The 24,908-nt window shown below is 41.3% G+C and overlaps 1 protein-coding gene across 4 annotated transcripts in view; it reads right to left on the bottom strand.

Annotated features, from left to right (window-relative positions):
- The window catches only part of PAK3 (p21 (RAC1) activated kinase 3), a 187,784-nt gene that overhangs the window by 100,134 nt on the left and 62,742 nt on the right, over positions 1-24,908 (bottom strand). For 3 of the 4 annotated variants that reach the window (XM_058197187.1, XM_058197182.1, XM_058197188.1), the window contains exon 1: positions 13,101-13,671. The exons of the other annotated variant lie outside the window; for it this stretch is intronic. The gene's annotated coding sequence lies outside the window, so the exon portion shown is untranslated. Of the gene's footprint in view, positions 1-13,100; positions 13,672-24,908 lie in introns of those variants that run through there. 4 annotated transcript variants of the gene reach the window in all.

The raw sequence follows: 24,908 nt of genomic DNA, 5'->3' as shown, positions 1-24,908 counted from the left end.
CAGCTTGGGACCGATCCTCCGCAGACTTTCTTTCCTGCAAGTCTTCTTCAACGGGGGGCCATGAGCTGCTCAAGCCTATAAATATTATTTATTTTCTTCCCTATTCTATTCATTGGTCTTTCTATACCTGACAGTTAGCAACCCAAGTCAATATAAATCCCATGAAACATCCACAAGTTGTTCCCGTTGGCAGTTACCCAACATTCTTTTAGAACTCAAGCATTATGCTGAGGGTTTTGTAAGAGTTGCAGTATTGTCTCCATCCTAGACTGTGGTCAAAGTCCAGCTGTGCCATCTTAGATGTGTAGGCATAGCCAGGCAGGGCTGCACGGAGCACATGTGTGTGATTGGTAGATAAATAGAAAGAAAGACAGAAAACTTGCAAATGTTTCTGCAAACTTGCAAGTTCTTAAAACTCGAAAAGAAAAATAGCAGCCTCATTGACTCTGAGATCCCTGATTATTACAATTTTCACACCCAGTTCTGCCTTCTTTTGCTTGGGACCTTTAAGTACCAAACATAGATCAAACATAAGTACAAATAGTCCTCAACTTATAAGAGTTTGTTTAGTGACTGCTTCAAAATAGAATGGCACTGAAAAAAATGATTTATGACTGTTTTCAATACCTATGATCGTTGCAGCATCCCAGTATTATGTGGTCGAAATTTACACCCTTGGCAACTGGTTCATATATATAACAGTCACAGTGTTCCGAGGTCATGTGAGCCCCTTTTGCAACAAAGTCAATGGGGAAGCCAAATTTATTTAACAACCATGTTACTAATCTAACAATGCAGTGATTCACTTAATAACGGTGGCAAGAAAAGGCATAAAATGGGAGAAAACTGAACAAATGTCTTGCTTAGCAACAGAAATTTTGGACTCAGTTGTGGTCTACCTAGATCTCTTTCTCACAACCCTACTTAATTGTACCTTATTCATGCCTTAAGAAGGATCTGATTAAGGATTTCAAACTGTTGCTGCTTCTCTTCTAGTGCTGCTTCTTACCGACCTCAATGTATGTCGTAAAACATGGAGAGTACAAGCGTAGATGCAGGGAATCATATTTCCATAAATACCCTCAAGTATGATCTTAATTTATTCAGCATCTACTTTTCATTTCATCAAAAGCAGATCGCAAACTAGGCCAGTTCTTCTTGGACCCCCAAGCCAAGTAACCATGTTTCATCAATCCATATCTAATCAATGGTTCTTTCTTAAGCTCTGACCTGCAAAACATGGGTGGTCTGCAAAGAAACCACAAATAGTCCCTGGTGGAAAAGGATAATGTGCTAGCTGTATGCATTTCCTATGTAATGGCTTATTTTTATTCCATATTTGCAGTGAACTGCTTCATATTTGCAGTGAACTGCTTCACAAATTTTCTTTCTGTAATATAACGATTTCTTTTTCCTGCCTTTGAGTCAGTCTTTTTCTTTAAGGTTCAAATTTTGTATTAGTTTATCAAAATAGAATATAAATACAAAATACAAAAGAAAATAATGGGAAAATAAGGAAGGAAAAAGAGAAGAGGAAAGTGCAGGGCAAGAAGGAAAAAGAAAGTAAGTAAGTATTGGCTTCCAAGTGTTAGTGCAGTAGAATAAGATAATAGTATCAAACCTCAACTTTTTACTTTTAATAATAATATAAACTAGCCATTTCTATGATAGTAAACCTAATCAGCACAACCCAAAATCAAAGTTTCATGTTTTTCCACCTCCAGCACAAAGGCCAGAAGCTGTTTCTAAGTAGAATCAAAAGTAATTGTGTTCCTTTCTCCTTTGAGTCAGTCTTGACTCCTGGTGGCTGCTTGGATGTGTCCCTTAAGTTTTCTTGGCAAGATTTGAAGGACTATTTGAAGGACTAGCTTTTCTGAGATATATCTACCCAACCCACCAGAGTGGGAAGGCAGGGTATGTTATGGGTGTCCTCTCTTGATGAGGTCTGTCCAGGGCCTTCTCCATGGTGGCTTCCCCTCTGTGGAACATCATCCCTGCGGGGGTAAGATTAGCCCCCAATTTGACACTCTTTCAAAAGGCCCTGAAGATGTGGTTTGGCCAACAGGGCTGGAAACCAGAGAGTGATATGACATCACATGTTTGTCTGTTTATTGGATGTGACTTTATTGGCTTTTGTATTGGGATTTTATTTCTGTAAGCCTCCTGGAGTAACTGTTAGTGAGTTAGGTGGCCATATAAAATTTTCTTAGTACATAAACAACAATAAATATTTTTATTAGTGGTTTGCCCTTGCCTTCGTCTTCCTGGGACTGAGAAAGAGTGACAGGCCCAAGATCACCCAGATGACTTTGTGCCTAAAGCAGGACTAGAACCCACATAATATTTAACTATTATACCAAACTAGCTGTCATAACATTGCCTGAATTTAAATAGGGCATGATGACAGTAGAATAAGTATGAAAATGTAAATGTCAATATATTGTACATCTTGGCGGTTCAAACATGGGGATGTAAACCTGGATCAGGCTCTTTCATTCTGGCCCTGTCGAAAGAAAATGATTTCTCTATGATTTATGATCTATGACCTATCAGTTTGTTGTTGTACGTGGGTACATTGAGACCTTTTGCACTGGAGACAAATTCCTTGTGTGTCCAGTGACGTTTGACCAATAAAGAATTACTTCTGGCTTTCAATAAGCAAAGTGAATAGGATAGGCCAGATTCACTTAACAACCACATGATTCACTTAACAGCTGCAATGGTTCACTTAAGAACTATAACAAAAAAGGTCATAAAATGGGGCAAAACTCACTTAAATATCTTGCTTAGCAACAGACATTTTGGGCTCCACTGTGGTCGTAAGCCGAGGGCTACCTGTATTCCTTTCAATAACTATGTAGTGGTTTGCATAATGCCACAACTGAGGATGGCTGGTGTCCACCATTAACCCTGAAGGAAGGAAAAGATAAAGTAAAGAAAAATGGAATTATCTAAAACCAAGGAGAATGCAACAGAATGTGAAGCAAATGTTCTGCAGTTATGGATGAGTTGAGGACCCTAAATTACTCAGATTGATTTGGTAATGAAATGGATGGATTTCATGTTGTCCTTAATGTACAGCATTACAGTTCCTGAATTTCTAAGGCTTTTCTTCTTTATCTGCCCACTGCTTTGCTGTTTGCTACCCTTCACACAATGTTTCCGCTTCATAGGCTCACTGATTTGGGGCAAGGAGAAAATATTGGATGAAGTATAAGGGAGAGAAAAGGAGTCCTGAGAAAAAAAGTAGGAGGGATGTTCATGACAGTGCTCAGATCAAAGTATTTGCAAACAAATTGTTTTGCAGAGAAAGAATCAGATTTGCTGGTGAACCCTGACTATACCCATGATCGGCAAAGAAAAAAAATTCTATCCTTCATTTGCTGTGAATTTTTGGACATCCAACCCTAAGCACTTGTGTTAGAGAGTCTTTTGCTGCTGCAAAATAACAGATGGAGACACAGAAGATCCCTGCAGAACCCAGCAGGGATCAGAAAGGGGAAAGGCAGGGGGAGAGCATGAGTATCAGCAACCAGACACAACAAAGATCTTGTGACTACGAAAAGCAGCCGGGCCGGAAGTCCAATTGGTTCCCGTCTCTCTCTAGCTGCATGACCAGACAAAAGATGCTTTGAGGTAGTACACATGCAGTGTTACTGAGCAACATGTGAGAAGCAAAAGAGGAAACGTGAAGAGGGCAGAGCCCAGCAATAGAGTACTGGCTCTTCACACTGAAGGTCCTCATTTCAATCCCTATAGCTAAACATGAATTGAGGTCATGTCCACCCTGGATCCCCCAGAGAAGTTGGTGGAGATATGCAGGATGTTAGCATGGAGATGGATATTTTTGCTCTGACTGAAAACTGAAATATCAGATATTCTGAAATATCAGAAGGTTTGCACTCATGTAAACTCAGAATAACAGCGTTGGAAGGGACTTTGGAGGTCTTCAACTGCCTTCTCAAGTAGGAGACCCAATATCATTCTGGACAAATGTTGTCCAGTCTCTTCTTTAAAACCTCCAGTGTTGGAGCACCCACAACCTCTGAAGATAAGATGTTCCACTGATTGATTATTCTCACAGTCAGGAAATTTCTCCTTAGTTCTAGGCTGCTTGTCTCCTTGATTAGCTTTCATCCATTGCTTCTTGTCCTGCCTTCAGGTGCTTTGGGAATAAGTCACTCCCCTCTTCTATACTAACCAGTTGGCATTTGAAACAGAATAACAGAATAGCAGATTAACGTAGTGGGAAGGGACAGAGTGAAAGTCTTCTAGTCCAGCCCCCTGCTCGAGCAGGAGACCTTATACCATTCCAGACAAATTATTATTATTATTTTTTATTATATTTGTATATGGCTGTCCAGTCTCTTTTTTAAAAGCCTCCAGTGATGAAGCAGCACCCACCACTTCTGCTCCCAATTCCAGTCTCTGATTCTGATTCACAGACTCACAGCTCTTGAACCTTCCAGGGAACAGAGCATAGACCAGAGATGTGCAGAGGAGCAACTGATTGCAAAGTCTCTTTGGCACAAATAGCCTCCTTATGAGCACTAGCTGAGTCTCGGTGGGAACCAGCTATTGAGGATTCATGGTGCCCTCAAGATGAGTTGGGGCTCAACCCTACAAGGTAGACCAGCTGCATAGGATGATTGGAACTATGTTTGAGATAGACTAAAGCAGGAGTGTCCAATCTTGCAGACTTGTGTACTTCAAGTCCTATAATTCCCTACCCAGCAATGCTGGCAGGGAATTCTGGGAGTTTAAAGTCCATAAGTCCCTTGTCCAACATCAAGTTCAGGAAGAACTGGCCTTTCCTAACACTACCTCCTTTCCCAGAGCTTCAGGAACTTTCTGCTCTTCTTGTTTCTGTAACCGCATCTCCATGACTTTCTACATCAGGAGCTGCAACTTCAAATTCCTGGCCAGGGTGGCATTTAGTTCTCCATGCTTTTTACCTGCTATAAAGATCCATTTAAATTATAAAGGCAGCTTTCGATTTACAACCACAACTGGGACAGAATTTCAAGTGCTAAACAAGGCAGTTGTTCAATGACTCATGTCCAATATTATGACCCTGTTTGCCATGATTGTTAAGTGAATCACTGCAGTTTTTAAATGAATCAAGCAGTCGTTAAGCAAATCTGGCTTTCCCCATTGACTTTGTTCGTCAGAAAGCAGCTGGAAAGTTTGCACATGACCCCGGGATGGTACAACCATTGCAAATACAGGTCCATTGCCAAGCAGCAGAATTTTGATCACGTTTCTGTGAGGATACTGTAAAGGTTGTCAGTCATTTTTTTTCAATGCTATTGCAACTCTGAATGGTCGCTAAGCAAATGGTTGTAAGTCAAGGACTGCCTCTATGTATTTGTACATCTGACCCTTTGCTACGACATATTTGCTACTGTAGTATTCACTTGAATCCTTCAAGAACCATGTCTTTTTCCTAGGTCATATTTGGCTCCAATCTCAGTGTTTTTATGAGAAGATGATGGCATTGTTTCCTTTCCTTGACATCATCCTCCCCCCCACCCCCCAGTAAGTGATGTTAAAATTGTATGTTTATTCTGAAACATACAATTATAGTGATCTTCCCTCTCTTGTCATGTCTGATTACGTGTCCCAAGGACAATTGCAACCAGGTGAAAAATAGGCTGCTTCTTGATAGCTATGGTAGATATTATTACTCTACTTAAAATGCTGGCCATCATTCTGTCATGATCTCCTATTAATAAGCCACAGATAAAGAAGTTGCCCTTACAAATAGAATAGAATAGAATAGAATTTTTTATTGGCCAAGTGTGATTGGATACACAAGGAATTTGTCTTAGTGCAAATGCTCTCAGTGTACATAAAAGAAAAGATACGTTCATCAAGAATCATAAGGTACAACACTTAATGATAGTCATAGGGAACAAATAAGCAATCAAATCATATGGTGGTTCTTTCTTCACCTTCTGCATTCTTCTCCAACTTAATGGCCTTCTGATGGTGGTGATGGAATTGACCAGGGATTCTGGAAGGGGTAGACCAGGGCTCTCCAACCTTGGCCACTTTAAGATTTGTAGATTTCAACTTCCAGAATTCTTCAGCCAGCATGGATGAGAAGCAAAACATAAAAAGAAAAAGAAACAACCAAGGAAGTCCAGTTGCTTTTTGAAAAAAAGAACCTTCGGGACCACCATGACCCGGAGAATCTCCATAAATAACATCCCTGGTTCTTTCAATTTCCTGTCATAGGATTGGTTGGTTCTTAATCTTTAGCTCATCAATACTGCTGCTTTGAAAGTGGTTCACCCTCTCTTTCAGATGTGGTCCAAAGGGCCCTCAGCCTTAGTTTGCCCTATGGAAATAAGCTGAATGAAATGGCCTAGGTCCTACGCAGCTTCGAAGGAGCATTCACTGAATCAATAGCTCCTAATCTATTCTGAAAATAACTCTCAACCTATCAATAACAATTATCTAGAAAAAGATTGGCCATCACTTCTAATTCTGGCAGAAGCTGGATAGAACTCTAGATAATGAGCAAAATGTCCTGGTTATGAACCCAAACTGCTCTCTTCCAAATGGACAAATGTAACATTAGGAATTCATCCACGTTATATTAACCCCATCAGAAAAAAACAACAGATCTTTGGATATTGCTCTTTTGTTGCACTGATGTTCTCAATAATCTCTAGACTATTTTTCCTAGCGCTGTTTGAGGCTGTATCTCAGAGGGAATGGCTCTTGAGATTATTTTTATCATTTAATGGTCAAAAAGTACAGATAGTCCTCGATTTACAACCATTCATTTAGTGACTGATCGAAGTTACAACAGTTAGAACTGAAAAAAGTGACTTATGATCATTTTTCACACTTACAATAGTTGCAGCATCCCCATGGTAATGTAATCAGAATGACAACTGACTCATATTTATGACAGTTGCAGTGTCCCAGGGCCACGTGGTCATCTTTTATCACCTTCTAACAAGCAAAGTCAATGGGTTAACATCCTTATTACTAACTGAAAAACTACAGTGATTCATTTAACAACGGTGGCAAGAAAGGTCATAAAAACCTAATAACAATCTTACTTAGCAACAGAAATTTTGGGCCCAATTGTGGTCATAAGTCAAGGACTACCTGTAAGCAATCCTATGTTGTCTCAGCTGCCTTGCTAAGATGCTGATTAACTCAGACTTCCTTCCATCTCTGCAGCAGAGCCTGGTCCCCTCCTAACGGCTTTGTTTCAAAGTCTTTGTGAAAGTCCAGTTCTGGTCTATCTCCAAGATGCTTCTTTCCTGAATGACTGTATTTCTTCCTCCACGACCTCAACAAATGGCTGAATGGTTTTTCCTGGCTTCTGAAATTTTAAAACAAGCTGGCTCATGCCCAAAATGTAGTCCCATTTGGTAAACCAATCCAGAAAATCAAGTCCATGGGAAGACTAGAACCACACACTATCGAGGTAGGTTATATAATAAGAGCCAGTTTGGTCTACAAAGGCTTGGTACAGTGGTGAAGATGCTGGTCTAGAAACCGGGAGACCGTGAGTTCTAGTTTCATCTTAGGCATGAAAATCTGCTGGGTAACTTTGAGTCAATCATTAGGTGCTGACACTGAACAATCACACAAGTAGATTTTTCTTCAATCAGAACAGAGCTGGACGGGACCTCGGAGGTCTTCTAGTCCAACATTTTGCTCAAGCAGAAAAACCTATATCGTTGATATACCATTCTCCATTCTCGTCTCCAATCTGGCCTTCTAATGACCCATGTACCAATAAAGAATATTTGTAGCTCAGGGTTGAAATGAGAGGTCCTTGGTGCTCTCTGAGCTTGGTGGTTTTCTTGCTGATGTTTCATTATCCAACTAGGTGACAAAAGACTACATAATGATGTTACCCAGCTTGGATAATGAAACATCTGCAAGAAAACAGCCAAGCTCAGAGAGCACCAAGGACTCCCCATCACTACTATAACTAAGTCCACCCACTCTGCTCTTGGTTGTCTTTGCCTTATCCTTCCTTCCACCTATTCCAGCACTAGACACAACATAAACTGGGCATCGTGTTGTGAGTCACTCTGCTTTTCCTTTTGGATATATAAATATTCCCGATGCAGCCTTGTGTAAATAACTTAATAACATCACGGCTCTTGGTAAGGAGTATTCAATGGCGCACTCCCTTTCCAGACATGTTCTGCTGAAATTTTTTGCCCAAGCAAAGACAAATGCCAGCCAGAAGGAGACAGATGATAACGTCTCTGCTATTCGCCCTGTTGTAGGGCAGAACAGTCCAATTCTATCTTACTGGAATCCACAGAGCCATTCTTTTGCAGCAGAGGCTGCTAAACTACAGCTCCCAGCAGACCCTGTCTGAACAAACAGTGAAAATAAAGACTGGGAAGTGTTGTTCCACAACTTCTGCATGGTCACTGAACCAACTGCAGTGCAGATGGACCCACTGTAAAGCATTCTGGGGGGTGGGGGAAATGCCCTTTCATATTGTCTTAGTGTGGATGCCAGTAGCAGGTTTTCTGAGGCTGATATGGGAGGGAAAACAATGAGGAAGGAAAGAAGAGGGAGGGAGGGAGGGAGGGAAGGAAGGAAGGAAGGAAGGAAGGAAGGAAGGAAGGAAGGAAGGAAGGAAGGAAGGAAGAAAGAAAGGACGGAAGGAAGGAAGGAAGGAAGAAAGAAAGAAAGGACAGAAGGAAGGAAGGCAAGCTTGCAACATTGGCAAAATCCTGTAAATTCTCATCAAGATTGCCAAAATCTTATCCTATGTAGAGTTTCATGAGATTGTAAAAGATTTTGACTTGTTTTTCTTTTTTTGAACTGGTATATAATAGAAGATTGGTTGATAGTATCCAAGACTTGCAAAAAACTATCACCATTTATTAATTTAAAACATAAGTCATCCACCCAAATCTAAATTATTATATCAAGCCAAAACCCTAACTTCTACTATATTGAATCCAATTCAGACAAGTAAACCTTATAAATAACGTTGGCAAATTAAAACAATTCAGTCCACCAATCGGTCATATCTGTGAAAACTGCCAATGTTGGGAATTTCCATATATAAAACATTACAATCTCCATCTTCCACTAAAAAGGCTTAAAAAACAGTTTAAACACAGTTAATTTGGGGAGGGGGGGTCAATGCCTATCTGCAGGTTCCCAATGTAGAAGACATAACAGAAAAGGAAAGAAGATGGGGAGGGAAGAGGAAGAAGGCAGACCCAGACACAAACTTTTCAAGCTAAAAGGAAAGTCTGATGAATACAGTTGATGGTCATAGGCTTCTTTTGGGAAGGGAAAACTTCCTAAGGCATCCAAGATGGAACAGTAACTTGCCCCAAATGGAAGCAGCTCAAATTTCCCAAACCAAGTATTCCCAGCAACAGATACATTCCAGGGACATGCAAATTTCACCCATTCTGATTGTGAATACACAGCAAATGTTATTTCCATTATTCTCATTTGTACTTTCAAAAATGAGACCATCAGCCAGGCCCACCGGTAAAGTTATAACCTCATATGTTAACTCTTTAAGGGGATGCTTCCAAGCCTACTCCCTAAATACTGCACAATAGTATTTTTGTGTCAACCTAACAACATGTGCCAATGTGTGTTCGTTTGAGTTGGAGATTAATTTGTGTGGTTTCCGTTTTGCTTTTTTACGTCCATTTTCCTAGCCCTAACCATTTGCCTTCATGCAGCTGCTGTTTGCCTGCAGTTCAAAAAACAGACATCATTTTACAGGTCAGCTTAAAAGGTTTCTTTGTGCACAGCTTCTCACATCACTCCTTACATGTCAGGTTTAGAGAACAAGTTTTTCTCCTGCACAAAATCACCAGCAACTGCCCTGTGGAAAACCCTGCACAAAAAGATGGGAAAGACCACAGTCCTTGGCCAGATAAACCTTCCCCATCTTCAAAGGGAAGAATCCTATACATTTCTTTGCATTTAAATACAATCTATTGCATTTTGCTGACAATTGTTTTCCTTGATTGTAAAAACAATTAACCAGTAGAATGACTTGCCTTCAGAAGTTGAGGGTGCTCCAGTACTGGAGGTTTTTAAGAAGAGATTGGACAACCATTTGTCTGAAATAGTACAGGTGGTCCTTGACTTATGATCACAATTGAGCTTGTTAAGTTAGTAACAAAGTTGTTAAGTCAATCTGGCTGCCCCATTGAAATTGCTCGTCAGAAGATCACAAAAGTGATCACATGGCCTTGGGACACAGCAACGGTCATAAATATGAACCAGTTGCCAAGCATCTCAATTTTGATCAAATGATCATGGGGATGCTACAAAGGTTGTAAGTGTGCAAAATGGACATAAGTCACTTTTTTCAGTGCTGTTGTAACTTCAAAGAATCACTAAGTAAACTGTTGTAAATCGAGGACTAGCTGTACAGAGTTTCCAACCTAAGCAGAGGGTTGGACAAAAAGACCTCCAAGGTCCCTTCCCACTTTTATTCTGCTATCTCTTTATTAGGCTCACTATCTGGCCAATTGTGTTCAAGCTCAGGAGCTGAGTGTTGAAGCCCAGCCATTTGCAAATTTGCTAAGGTTGAAAAGTACCGGCCTAAAGTTAGCAATGATTAATACAGAACTTGATGTTCCTCAACATTAAATCACATGCTGGCTTAATCAGTGCCCTGTTTGATCCAACATGCTAAGACAGTAATGAGGTTATCACATCAAGCTGAATCACAAGTTACCCATCTCTACTTTTACCATCTTTACTATGTTGTGTAAGTCCAGAGAAGAATGATGCTCTAGCCCAAGCAAAGGATTCCACCAAAGTTCATTTTCTTCCTGAAGCATCAAAAAATTGCCTCGATGCCCAAGTTCTGCACTACCCAAAGAAAATTGTCCAGTCCAAGATTGCGATGAAACACAGTAGGAAGAAAGCAGGAACTTAAAGAAACATTTTACTCCTGGGCGTCTCAGTTTTGAAGGAGAAAGTACTGCATCAAAAGAGATGGGGAAGACCCATCACCCATACCAGAGGTCAACGTATTCTCTACTCCCTTCCAGAGAAGAGAACAACTAAGAGCAATCAAGTTGGCTCTACACCCCTAAAGATCTTACCACCGAAGCACATTTGATGATCAGTGAACTGAAGACTGCCCAGGCTTCGTGGCTGACCCCTTTCTACAGAAGCCCTTTCAAACCTTCCCATAACAAAGCACCGCTAAACCAAAATCCAGAAGCATCCTTCTTTGCTGTTCTGAGAACATTTCTGCATCTTTCCTTCATCTGCAAGTCTTGGATGATCCATCATCCCAGCAGGGACGCCTACTATTTTGCTCAGCCACATTCTACAGATCCCCCCACCTCCTCCTTTCCTACAGTGTCTGTCATCCATAGCTCACTCTTCTTCTTTCTCTTTTCCAAACTTTCTGTTTCCTCATCTCATGCATCCCTGGGTCCATATTTCCTACCCGGCTGCTTCCTTTGCATCCCTCGGCCACCAATTCCCCTTTCCTTCCCCTCTGCTGTCACCAGCTGTGCACCTGGCCATCCAGAACTAAATTCAGTGTCTGAATGTCTGAATGAAGGAGGTGCCACCGAGGGCCACTTGAGGCCAGTCCTCACAAGGGCCCAATGTTTGCTATTATCCTTCCCTGATCCTCCTCCCAATAAGACAATAGATAGTCAGTTTGGAATCTCCCAACACAAACACACACACAAACACACACACACACACAGAGGGAGGGAGGGAGGGAGGGAGGGAGGGAGAGAGAGAGAGAGAGAGAGAGAGAGAGGACTCCTATCCCTACCAAGTCTGGTCTTTGACCCGCTGATCCAGACCATCCCTCAGTGAACTGCAGAGACAGCATAATCAGGGCAGTTCCCAGACCAGAAGCAAGCAAGGGCCGAACCCACCAGAGAATCACAAGCAAAGACAGAAGCCACCATGTTCTTTCTTAGCGTTTATCAAGAGGGCGAGAAGCAAAGCACACGTACTGATGATGGTTAGAACAAATCAACCACATCCAAGTTCCCTTTGCCAGTGGCATTAACAACCTCGCTTTTAGAGAGACCAGACAGGGAACGAAAGAGCTGCCCTTTTGTGAGACATTGGGAATAAACCACTAGGAATCACAGGCCCCTTTCCCTAGAGCTTCAGATCCAGGGATCAGGGAGACACTCCCAACCCAATGCTGCGTTTAGCCCAGGCTTTCCTCTCTTGTCAACCACCAGATTTGCTTCTCTTTCCAGCCATCGACCCTGCGGTCAGTCTGAGCTCAAGAAGAAAAAGCCCTGCCTCTGGTTGCTAAAGGAAGACACGGAAGGGAAGAGACTGCTTATGCAGAACAATCGGCAGAGGCAGCTTCTCCGCTCGGATAATAGAATGGCACACAGCTCAGGGACAAAGGGGCAGCCAGAAAAACAATTCCCCCTTCTTTGGGGAGCAGGAATGAGTCACACACCTGGGAGCAGAGAAACAAGAACTCCCCACTCTCCCCATTGGGGGCTGGGGGTACCTTCACTTCCAGGAGCAAGCTGGAGGCAGGTGCAATTCGAAGGCATGTTGGCCAGACATCTGGGCAAAAGACTGCCAGGCACCCACCCTCCCGCCTCCAATCAAAGCCTGGTATTGTTAGCTTTTGACATGCAACTGCCAAGGCTACTTCAGCTATGACATCTATGATTACAAGCCAGGTAGTAGCAAGGGAGACATTGAGAAAGAAACAGAGAGAGAAAGAGAGAGAGAGAAAGAGAGACAGAGAAAGAAAGAAAGAAAGAAAGAAAGAAAGAAAGAAAGAAAGAAAGAAAGAAAGAAAGAAAGAAAGAAAAGAGGGAGGGAGGGAGGGAGGACCATCCCTTCACTCAAGGAATAAAACACCAAGCCTAGCGTTGCAAGGAAAACCCCAGGCTGTGCAACGCAGAAGAAAGGCCCCCTTGCTAGAGGTGTGTTTACCCGTCTCCCCTCCCATCCATGTCGAACATTGTCTGTCTTCCCGGCTCTCCTCTTTTGTCAAGCACACAGGCCACCCCAGCAAAAACACTTGGGGCCTTGGACAGCAGGTGCGGGAGGGGGAGGAGGGGAAAACGGGGGGGGGGGAATAGGGTGGAAAGGGTGGAGAGAGACATTACCTGCAGTGTGTCCTGTCATACTGCTTCCAGACCATCCACCTCTCGGCAGGAAAGAAAAAGACCCCAAAGAACAGATACCCTGCCTGGGCATGCACGAGAGAGGAGGTGTGGGGGGGAAGGCACGTTCCTGGCTTAGTCCATCCAAGGGTCTTCGTTCCCCCAAAAGCCACTCCTGACCTCCAAACCAGCATTAATAGCTGGGATGCTTCAGTGCCTCCTTGCTGTTCCCTAGCTCATGCTGTCATCAGGTTTCCACAGCCCGGATTGGCTGCAGGGAAGCAGATAATAATACTACTAATAGCACTGGCAGAGCTGGAGTCGACAAATCTTATGTTTCAAAGACCGGCAGCTTCCAGAACTGCAAGGAGGGAGACCCAGGGCGGAAACTTGAATTCAGCCGCACACCCAACTTAGCTGACTGCGGGCTGCTGTCGAATGGTCAGAAACTGAGCCTTACATAAAGCGCAAGGCTTCCCCACCCTCAGTAAGCAAAGAAAGCCCCAGTAGCAAGAAGACCAAAGACGGAATGCTGCCAAGATCAAAAAAGAATTGGTGGGGGGAGAGCCTTCAAGTTAGCCAGGAAAGAAAAATCCCATGAAGGGAGGGAGGGAGGGAGGGAGGGACAGATGCAAAAACCAGATCATGTGGGACTAGCATTTACTGCTCTGAGCTCAAGAGGACTATAACATTTTTCCTTCTCAAAAAGAATAATTTCAGAAGGCAAAAGACATATGCAATTCAATTCACTAGAACATTTAAGAAAAATTGAAGTTGGCCTGTCCAAATTTAAAACAAGGTTTTGAAAGTCTTGCCTAGTGGTTTGGAATTCTGTTTGTCAAGTTTATCTCCCTCTGCAAGAGGGAATATGAGACTATCTCTAGAATCCAGTCAAACCTGGTTGCCTGCAGGATTCCTCCCTTCTACCCAATGATAGAACAGCCAATATCTCCTTGTTCAATCAGCCAGGGGCATTTTATGGCCAGTGTCCACTTTAAAACTATTTTTTAAAAAAACCAATAAGGAGGAAAGGAAAGCAGAATCATAGAAATAGAATAGAATAGAATAGAATGGAATGGAATGGAATGGAATGGAATGGAATGGAATGGAATGGAATGGAATTCTTTATTGGCCAAGTGTGATTGGACACACAAGGAATTTTTCTTGGTGCATATGCTCTCAGTGTACATAAAAGATACATTCATCAAGAATCATAAGATACAACACTTAATGATAGTCATAGGAAAACATTCAATATAAATCTTAAGGATACCAGCAACAGGGTTACAGTCATACAGTCATAAGTGAGAGGAGATGGGTGATAGGAACGATGACAAGATTAATAATAGTGCAGATTTAATAAATAGTTTGACAGTGTTGAGGGAATTATTTGTTTAGCAGAGTGATGGCATTCGGGGAAAAACTGCTCGTGTCTAGTTGTTCTGGTGTGCAGTGCTCTATAGCGTCGTTTTGAGAGTAGGAGTTGAAACAGTTTATGTCCAGGATGTGAGGGGTCTATAGATATTTTCACAGCCCTCTTTTTGACTCATGCAGTATACAGGTCCTCAATGGAAGGCAGGAGGGTAGCCATTGTTTTTTCTGCAGTTCTAATTATCCTCTGAAGTCTGTTTCTATCTTGTTGGGTTGCAGAACCAAACTAGACAGTTATAGAGGTGCAGATGACAGACTCAATCATTCCTCTGTAGAACTGGATCAGCAGCTCCTTGGGCAGTTTGAGCTTTCTGAGTTGGCGCAGAAAGAACATTCTTTTTTGTGAGCATCTGTATAGGCTGTTTTTTTTTATTTCTGCAAACTTTTGCAAAACTGCAAAGTTTAGTTCTTCACCAGACACAAACAAATAAAAATGGGGCCTCTTCTGATTCAGAACTGATAGCCCAAGTTGGAGCATTAATTCCAGAGGAACCTGAAAAAGTGTTAACTTCCTCCATGGAGAACATTTCTGGCGATGCTGAAACTTTGACATTAAGGGATTTATGTTGCTTATGATGAAATCTCTTGAGACCATGGAGTCAATGGGGTTGCCTTGCCGTACTTCAAAAATTTAATATTATATAAAATGCTGGAAATGAGAAGGTCCAGACTAGGAAGATTTATGATCTTGATCCAAAGCAGTTCTTCTGATGTTTTTCAGGAAATAGAGCTATACTAGACATAGGAACCAAGATGTCCATGAATGGCAGTGTCTCTCTAGAACTTCCTTTGGTCCTTCCTGGGCTCATGTTCATATCAGTTAAGTCAGGCACACAACAAAGCAGAGTAAGGCTATCTTTTGTTCATATTAGTTAAAATGGGTAACATAATCATTACTGTCAAAGATAGGTGGCTGTTGTCTAATGCTTTGCTCAGAAATGTGTCCCCTTGCCAAGTTAAAAGACAAAGAACTGAAGTTGGTAGAAGGCCAGAGAAGGCCAATGAGAAGAGACCTCAGCACTTGGTCTTCTGGGAAAAGAAGTATTTGTGACCTAGAAAGAGTGCAGAGAAGAGCAACAAAGATGATTAGGGGACTGAAAGGCTAAAACATATAAAAGTTGCAGAAATTGAGTATGCCTAGTGTAATAAAAAGGACTAGGGGTGACTTGATAACAGTGTTCCAATATCTAAGGGGCTGCCACAAAGAAGAGAAGGTCAATCTATTCTCCAAAAGCACCTGAAGGCAGAACAAGAAGCAATGGAGGGAAACTAATCAAGGAGAGAATCATCCTGGAAAGAAAGAGAAATTTCCTAACAGCGAAAGCAATCAACCAATGGAATAGCTTGCTTCAGAAGTTGTAGGTGCTCCATCACTGGAGGTTTTCCAAAAGAGATTGGATAATTATTTATCTAAAATGGCATAGGATCTCCTGCCTGAGCAGATGGTTGGACTAGAAGACCTCCAAGGTCCCTTCCAACTCTGTTATTCTGTTGATAATTCTGTTGACCGAATCCACCAGAATCCACCATCGATATCCAACTTCTTGTTGGGCACCCATGACATGTTCTCCAAACTCCAAGGAGCTCCAATGGGTAGATTTTGGCTCCATCTGTTTCTTAGGTTGGCAGTGAAAAAGATATTTTCCAGGAGACTGTAAACACTCTTTGGTGTTTGGAGACATTGGGAACAAATGACAATGGTGAAGAAGTGTTACAAAAAGTTACCATTTCTCAGAATGCATGACATGCCTTACTACTCCAGCTTATTTTTGTTTGTCTTCTGTATGTGGGGATAATCATCCAGATACTGCTGTGATCCCCATGTCCTTTTCTCAGGAAGACCTCTGTAATCTTGGGGTTGGGAGGGGAAGGTGGGGAGATGCAGAAGCATTCTCATCAACCATTTGGGGCATCATGCAGCCCTGAGAAACTTTGATAGCTACTTCAATAGTTACCACCAAAATGCTCTTATATAGAATGAATAGGAACATTCCTAACAGTGAGAACAATTAACTAGTGGAAGGGCTTGCCGTCAGAAGTTGTGGTTGCTCCATCACTGGAGGTTTTCAAGAAGAGACTGGACAGCCATTTGTCTGAAATGGTTATAGTGTCTCCTGCTTGAACAGGGGCTGGACCTGAAGACCTCTAAGGTCACATCCTGTTCTATTCTGACAAATACTTCATAGGTTGCGTTAGCACTGCATGGATCTATTTTCTGGGTTTCAACATAAAGCATACAAAACCTAATCAAGATGCATATTAATCAGTCTTGGCACGTGTCAAAGCAGGCACTGGGTTTACATTAGACTGATTGGTCCTTGTCCTAATATTCCTTTTTACTCTTACTCTTTTCATCTATTCAAATTATGTTTATAGTTCTACCTGTTATCTTATATATGCTTGACAAATAAATAAATAAATAAATAAATATACAAACCAGGACAGGATTACATTATATATCAGCAAATTGTATTAATCTATTCTCCAAAGCACCTGAAGGCAGAATAAGAAGCAATGGATGGAAATTAATCAAGGAGAGGAGCAACCTAGAGCTAAGGAGAAATTTCCTGACAGTGAGAACAATTAACTAGTGGAACGGCTTGCCTCCAGAAGTTGTGGGTACTTCATCACTGGTGGTTTGTTTTTTTATTATTATTATTTATTTATTTGCATTTATATCCCGCCCTTCTCCGAAGACTCAGGGCGGCTTACACTACGTCAAGCAATAGTCTTCATCCATTTATATATTATATACAAAGTCAACTTATTGCCCCCAACAATCTGGGTCCTCATTTTACCTACCTTATAAAGGAATGAAGGCTGAGTCAACCTTGGGCCTGGTGGGACTTGAACCTGCAGTAATTGCAAGCAACTGCTGTTAATAACAGACTGTCTTAACAGTCTGAGCCACTCAAGGACCCTTTTAAGAAGAGATTAGACAGAATAGAGCAAGAGGTTGGACTAGAAGACCTCCAAGGTCCCTCCCAACTCTGTTATTCTGTTATTCTGACCCTGTCATGCCCATTTCTTTGTTCCAATCTTGCTTTGGGGGGGGGAGTAAACCCACCCATTCACCTAGAGATCTGAGAAAACTGTGAGTCCAAATGAGGTTAGAAGCTACTGTTACGATTCTTATTTTGTGTGATGTCTAGCACAACCAACCACACAAGCATATCACAAGCCCCTTCAAGGCTAAATGGGGAGAATATTTCTGAGCACATAAAAAGCAGCACTCATATTCCTTTTGCAACCCATCGGGGCTGCTGAGAAATCCTAGCAAGATCCAAGTTACTTAAGGAAAAAAGATAAATCTCTTCCTAATTTCACTGTTCTTTCCCAGCAGCTGTGATGATGATGATCATCCTTTCAACCTACCAGCCACGCAAAGGATCAGACCAGCAATCCTGAGAGGTTATTATTTTGGGGCGGGGGGGGGGGCGGAGTGTTTTCTTTTTAAGTCTTTATTTTTTGCTTTCTTTGCTGTGCTTCACACAGATAAAGATGCTTTACGACAGAGGATGCATTTAAAAAAAGGGAGCAGGAATAGGACGGAAAACTCAATAGTCAAGTTTTGGACTGGCTGTGGACTATGATGTCATGGTTTCCCAGCTCAGTTGTGATTGGCTGGATGGGAGCTGAGCATCTGCTGAGAGCTTAAGGGGCTGGTTAGACGCTGGAGGTTCAGACTTTTTCAGAACAGCTTTGCATCAGGGCTGGTTGTCGTGACAACCTGGCCACAGTCAGCAGCTCCTCCTGATAACGGAATAATAAAACTCTAGCCCACCTTTCAAAAAAAAAAAAATGGTGCAATCTTCCATGTGAAGTGATCCTTGGTCTAGTTTGCATGTACAATCTTTGTCCACTGCAAATGATTTGAGAGATAAGGAAACCTGTAAGGACTGATAACCGCAGATGGAACGCCCCAATTCTGCTCATTCCCAACAGCTGTTCATGCACAAGTAGAAACGTTTGATAGTCCCAGGCCCAGGAGACAGAAATGGAGTTCTAAAAAGTTGATTCAAAAGCTTACAGTTTTGTCAGCTCTCAGAGTCAGACCCTAAAATTAATAAAAATCAACATATTTAGGAATGCTGCTTGGTCTCCTTCTAGATGAGTGTATCCTAATCTTAGCCATAAGATATGTGCACTTCAATTCCCAGAATTCTGGGAGTTGAAGTCCACAAGTCTTAAAGTTACCAAGGTAGGACTCCCCTGATCTAGGCTATGGACCTCTATCATTTTTCCTTTCCAGCTAGACTTCTACCTGGGAATCCAGAAGAAGTCTTCTAAATAAAACTTGATGCTTTGCTTTGCAGTATGGTAACTTTCAACTTAATTTCTTTTATTGGGATGAATGCTAAATAATAAAGAAATAAAACCCAGCCTGCCACTCAGCCTGAGGGCATCAAAAGAAGCCTCTGCAGCCTCTTTGAAATTCATAGGAATGGATGGACAAACTCAGAGGCAAAGCGACTTCACCCGCACTGTGCATCTGACATGATAGAGACCAACAGCATAATTAATTGCTGGCTGAGGAATTCTGGGAGATGAAGTCTAAACATCTTAAAATGGCTAAGGTTGGGAAACACTGGTCTACACATCCACCTGGCTGTGCAAAATATCTTTGGGGACTCTGATAAGCTTTTCTAATTTGTGGAATTTTTGCTTTCTACCCATCCATTTATAACTTGTGCTTTGTCTTTATTGTCCTAAAGGTACTTTTTCAAGAGACAAATGTATTTACTTTGTTTTTGCTTGAAGACATTTCACTTCTCATCCAAGAAGCTTCTTCTGTTCTGAAACGTAAACTTGATTCAGAACTGAAGAAGCTTCTTGGATGAGAAATGAAACATCTTCAAGGAAAAACAAAGAATGTCTAGTTGCCTTTTGAAAAAGCACCTTTGTTCCAACCACAACCTGGATGACTGAGAATCCCCACACTGTTTTTATTTCATTTTGTGCATGGGGTGGGGGCTTGCTAAGATGGTATTTGTGCGAGATGTTAAAATTCAGGGGGGCCACCCGATTCCATCTCAAGCACTCAAAAATGGAATTACGGCCTGATTATTTCATGTCTCTTAATACATATGTGTGTCAGTGTTTGGTTATTAAGACACCATGCAGCTATTTCACAGCTAGAATTGCTGGAATATTTGTAGCATACAGTGCATAATGTGCTTTTTCTGCAGTGGACCCTAGATTCAATCTCCGGTATTTTCAGATAAAGGGGGGGGGGATTTTTTAAAGCCACTACCAGTTACCAGGAGGGAGATTAAAAAAAAATCAGTGAGGCATAGACAAGGCCTCGACATAACTCCCAAATAATTTTAAAATAAATAAATGTTTCCATCTTTGGAGCAGACAGCAGCAGGAGCCAACTATTTGAGTTAGCAAAAAGTAACTTTCTATCTAATTTTTTTTCAAAGAGAACTTTAACTAAAAGAATGTTTTCCAAAAAGTCCGCGAAACACTGTAGAAGAATAAATGGATACTACTTAACACTTAAAAAGTGGATTTATAGTGATCAACCAGCAAACAAAAAGGATGCATGAAGTATTATGTGCAATAAATTGCAGCCAATTTCACCCTGAAATGTAGAACGGGATTAAACCAAAATGATACAACCAATTTTGAGTGTGAAAGTTAAGCTGTCTAGACTAGAGTCACATCAAGAGTTTTTCAACAATTGTTTTAGAAGCTCAACTGTCCAATTCTAGTTACGTTGCTATGCTGTTGGCTTGGAGGGGCCAAAATAAGATCTCATGTTAATTGTATAGTGTTTTTGGCTTACATCGTGTATTCCAATATAGTCCTAAAGGTGTTTTTCGAAAGGCAACTGGACTTTCTTAGTTTTGTGCTTGAAAACATCTTGCTTGCTCATCCAAGAAGCTTCTTTATTTCTGTTCTTGGATGAGACAGGAATCATTTTCAAGGACAAAACCAAGAAAGTCCAGTTGCCTTTTAAAAAGCACTGTTGAGACAACTATGACCTGGATGACTGAAAATCTCCACGGACATTCCAAAACAATAATCTTCCCCAATCAATGTTCTCTAAATATTTTGCAGGAACTACCCATTCCTTGTCACTTAGCTGGGAAATCTAGGAATTGTCCCGACCAGGAGCACAGAATAACAGAGTTGGAAGGGACCTTGGAGGTCTTCTAGTCCAGCAGGAGACCCCATACCAGTGTTGGTGAACCTTTTCGGCATCGAGTGCCAAAATGGTAGCACTTGTGCGCATGCACATCCACCGGAAATCGGCATGGCCGGTGTGCATGCACACACCAGAAACCAGAAGAGCAGCTGTATGCACAACGGCTGGCTACTCTTCTGGTTGCTGGTGCTACCACGTGCATGAAGACCAGCTGGCCAACGTCCTGGGACCCGGAAGAGCAATAGGCAATGGCTCACATGCCTGGAGAGATGGCTCTGTGTGCCACTTCCAGCACGCATGCCATAGGTTCGCCATCATGGTCCTATACCATTTCAGACAGATGGCTATCCAACCTCTTCTTAAAAGCCTCCAGTGATGGAGCATCCACAACTTCTGGAGGTAAACTGTTCCACTGTCAGGAAATTTCTGCTTAGTTGTAGATTGCTTATTTCCTTGATTAGTTTCTATCCATTGTTTCTTGTCTTGCTTTCTGGTCTTTGGAAAATAGGTTTATTCCCTCATATTTGTTCCAGCCCCTCAAATATTGGAACATTACTGATCCAATACTTCCTGCTTCTGGACACAACCACCACATATGGAAAAATGTCCCTTGATTATGTTTACATTTCCAGCAATCTGCAGATAGGTTTGGAAACATTCTGGCCAATCTAGCTGAAGGTAAATGCCAATGATAAAACATTCTATACAGGTTTTCTCTATAAGCTGCCAACATTGTTAATTTATAATTTCACCCCCATAATTTTTCCCAATGTTCTAATGGACTGATGTTGTCATCAGGTTATGGAGCAGCCTGCTCCATTCATTTTAAGGGAGGCTGGACAAGATAATATTTTAGCTGAATGTCCTCAGTTTCTCTTTATTTTCAAAGGACAAGCCAAAGCTACTACTCAATAAAAAGGCAGTGGCTAGAGAAACTCTACCAAGAAATTCACAAAAGATTTACAGAGTTTATAAGATAAATACATATGTGCTAGTCATTCCCAACTCTAAGGAATGGTGCTCATCTCTGTTTCAAACATTTATATCACTGTTACAATTTATGTATCACCATCCAAAAATCCAAACAGGACATAAACCCAGAATCATTTTTTTATATACAAACACATTAACTTAATCATAGATTCTCATTACTTTTGGAACAGGAAAAATGTTTAAAGACTTTTTGAGAAAGCTCTTTTATTCCCTCTTAATTAGGTATTGCCTGCTGTGATATTTAGTATTGAATAGAATAGAATTCTTTATTGGCCAAGTGTGATTGGACACACAAGGAATTTGTCTTGGTGCATATGCTCTCAGTGTACATAAAAGAAAAGATACATTCGTCAAGAATCATATAATTACACTTAATGATAGTCATAGGGTACAAACAAGCAATCAAATCATATTAGGAAACAGTCAATATAAAACGTAGGGATACCAGCAACAAGGTTACAGTCAAACAGTCCTAAGTGGGAGGAGATGGGTGATGGGAATGATGACAAGATTAATAGTAGTGCAGATTTAGTAAATAGTTTGACAGTGTTGAGGGAATTATTTGCTCAGCAGAGTGATGGTGTTCGGGAAAAAACTGCTCTTGTGTCTAGTTGTTCTGGTGTGCAGTGCTCTATAGCGTCATTTTGAGGGTAGGAGTTGAAACAGTTTATGTCCAGGATGTGAGGGATCTGTAAATATTTTCACAGCCCTCTTTTTGACTCGTGCAGTATACAGGTCCTCAATGGAAGGCAGGAGGGTAGCCATTGTTTTTTTCTGCAGTTCTAATTATCCTTTGAAGTCTGTGTCTGTCTTGTTGGGTTGCAGAGCCAAACCAGACAGTTATAGAGGTGCAGATGACAGACTCAATAATTCCTCTGTAAAACTGGATCAGGAGCTCCTTGGGCAGTTTGAGCTTTCTGAGATGGCATAGAAAGAACATTCCTTGTTCTGCTTTTTTGATGACATTTTTGATGTTAGGTGCCCATTTTAGGTCTTGAGATATGGTAGAACCTAGAAATTTGAAGCCCTCTACTGTTGTTACTGTGTTGTCTAGGATTGTAAGAGTAGTACAATACTCTTGTTAGTATGGGAATGTTCCTCCTAAAGTCTACCACCATTTCTACAGTTTTGAGTGTGTTCAGTTCCAGATTGTTCTGGTTGCACCACGAGGCTAGTTATTCAATCTCCCATCTGTATGTGGGTTCATCATTGTCTCGAATGAGACCGATCACTGTTGTGTCATCTGCGAACTTCAGTAATTTAACAGATGGATCGTTAGAGATGCAGTCATTGGTATACAGAGAGAAGTAGGTAGAGCACACAGCTTTGGGGGGCCTCTGTGCTAATTGTACAGGTATCTGATGTGATTCTGCTTAGCTTCACCTGTTGCTTCTTGTCTGTTAGGAAGTTTATGATCCACTTGCAAGTGTGTTCAGGTACCGGTAGCTGGTTTAGCATTGTTAGAAGAATGTCTAGTATGATGGTTTTGAATGCTGAATTAAAGTCTACAAAGAGGACCCTTGCATAGGTCTTTGGAGATTCAAGATGTTGTAGGATGTAGTGCAGAGCCATATTAACAGCATCATCTGTTGATCTATTTGCCCGGTATGCAAATTACAGGGGATCTAATACAGGATCTGTGATGGTTTTCAAGTGGGACAGCACTAGCCTTTCAAAGGTTTTCAAAACTACAGATGTTTCAGCAACTGGTCTGTAGTCATTCAGTTCCTTGATGGTGGGCTTCTTCGGTACTGGGATGATAGTAGAGCGTCTGAAGCAAGAAGGAACATAGCACACCTCTAGCAATTTATTGAAGATTTGGGTGAAGATGGGGGTCAATTGGTCAGCAAAGACTTTTAAGCAAGAAGGCATTATCTTGTCTGGGCCTCAAGCTTTTCCTGGCTTTTGTCTGTGAAATAGGTCTTGAATTTCCTTTTCTCTGATCACCAGGGGTTGTGAACCCAATGGGATGCGGTCAGTTGAAGAGGTTTGGCTGTTGTTGGTATGTCTGAGATTGGGGTTGTGGAGATAGGTGGCTGTAGTTTCTTTTGAAAACCTGCAGTAAAACATGTTCAGGTCATCTGCCAGTTGTTGATTTCCTTCAGCCTGGGAAGGAGGTTTGCTGTAACCGGTGATATTTTTAACATGTTTGCTGGTTCATTTGTTGAGAACTGATTCTTTAGCTTATCAGAGTAGGTTCTTTTTGCTGATCTCCCTTGTTAATACATTTCTGGTCTGATAGTATGTTATTTAATCATCTTTAGCTGTGAACCAAAGTTTATTGTTATTGTATATTCGCAAGTTCCTGGTCGGTACACATAGTCTTCATAGAAGCCAACATATGATGTTACAGTATCTGTGAGTTCATCTAAGTCTGCAGAGGTATTTTCGAAAACATTCCAATCAGTGCAGTCAAGGCAGGCCTATAGCTTTAACTTTCCCTCCTCAGTCCAAGTCCTCACTGGTTTCATTGTTGGTTTTGTGGTTTTAAGTCTTTACCTGTAAGCAGGTACAAGGTGAATCATGCAATGATCAGAGTGTCCCACAGCTGCTCGTGGTAAAGACATTTTTGTGACTTTTTTTGCTTTTCAGTCGTTCTTGCTTTATTATTTATTTTATTGCTTCATTTGTGTTTCATATTATGTTTTGACATGCATTTTAATGCAGGACTTGAATGGTTGCATGAATTGCATGGTTAAATAGTGCAGCAATTTTTTAAATAAGAAGCAATATATAGGTAGTCCACAACTTACAAGAGTTCATTTAGTGGCTGGTCAAAGTTATGAAGGCACTGAAAAAAGTGACATGACCCTTTCTCACACAACTGTTGCAGCATCCCCATGGTCACATGATCAAAATTCAGATGCTTGGCAACTGACTCATTGTTATGATGGTTGCAATGTCCTGGGGTCATGTGATCACATTTTGCCACCTTCTGACAAAGTCAATAGAGAAGCCATTCACTTAACCACCATGTTGCTCACTTAATAGCAGCAGTGATTCACTTAACTGTAGCAAGAAATGTCATAAAATGGGGCAAAATTCCCTTAACTGTCTCGCTTAACAACAGAAATTTTGTGCTCAATTGTGGTCATACATCAAGAACTAGCTGCACAACTTTTTAAACAAATTAATGAAACAAAAAGGTTGGTCCTTTTATAGCCTATCCATACAGTTTCAAACATATTTATTGAGAAATATGTCCCACTGAGTTCTCATATGCTTTTCTTTTT

The sequence above is a fragment of the Ahaetulla prasina genome, chromosome 11, assembly GCF_028640845.1.
Source record: "Ahaetulla prasina isolate Xishuangbanna chromosome 11, ASM2864084v1, whole genome shotgun sequence".
NCBI classification, from domain to species: Eukaryota; Metazoa; Chordata; class Lepidosauria; order Squamata; family Colubridae; genus Ahaetulla; species Ahaetulla prasina.
The sequence above is the reverse complement of the archived record's forward strand: the minus strand, read 5'-3'. Positions and strand labels throughout refer to the sequence as shown.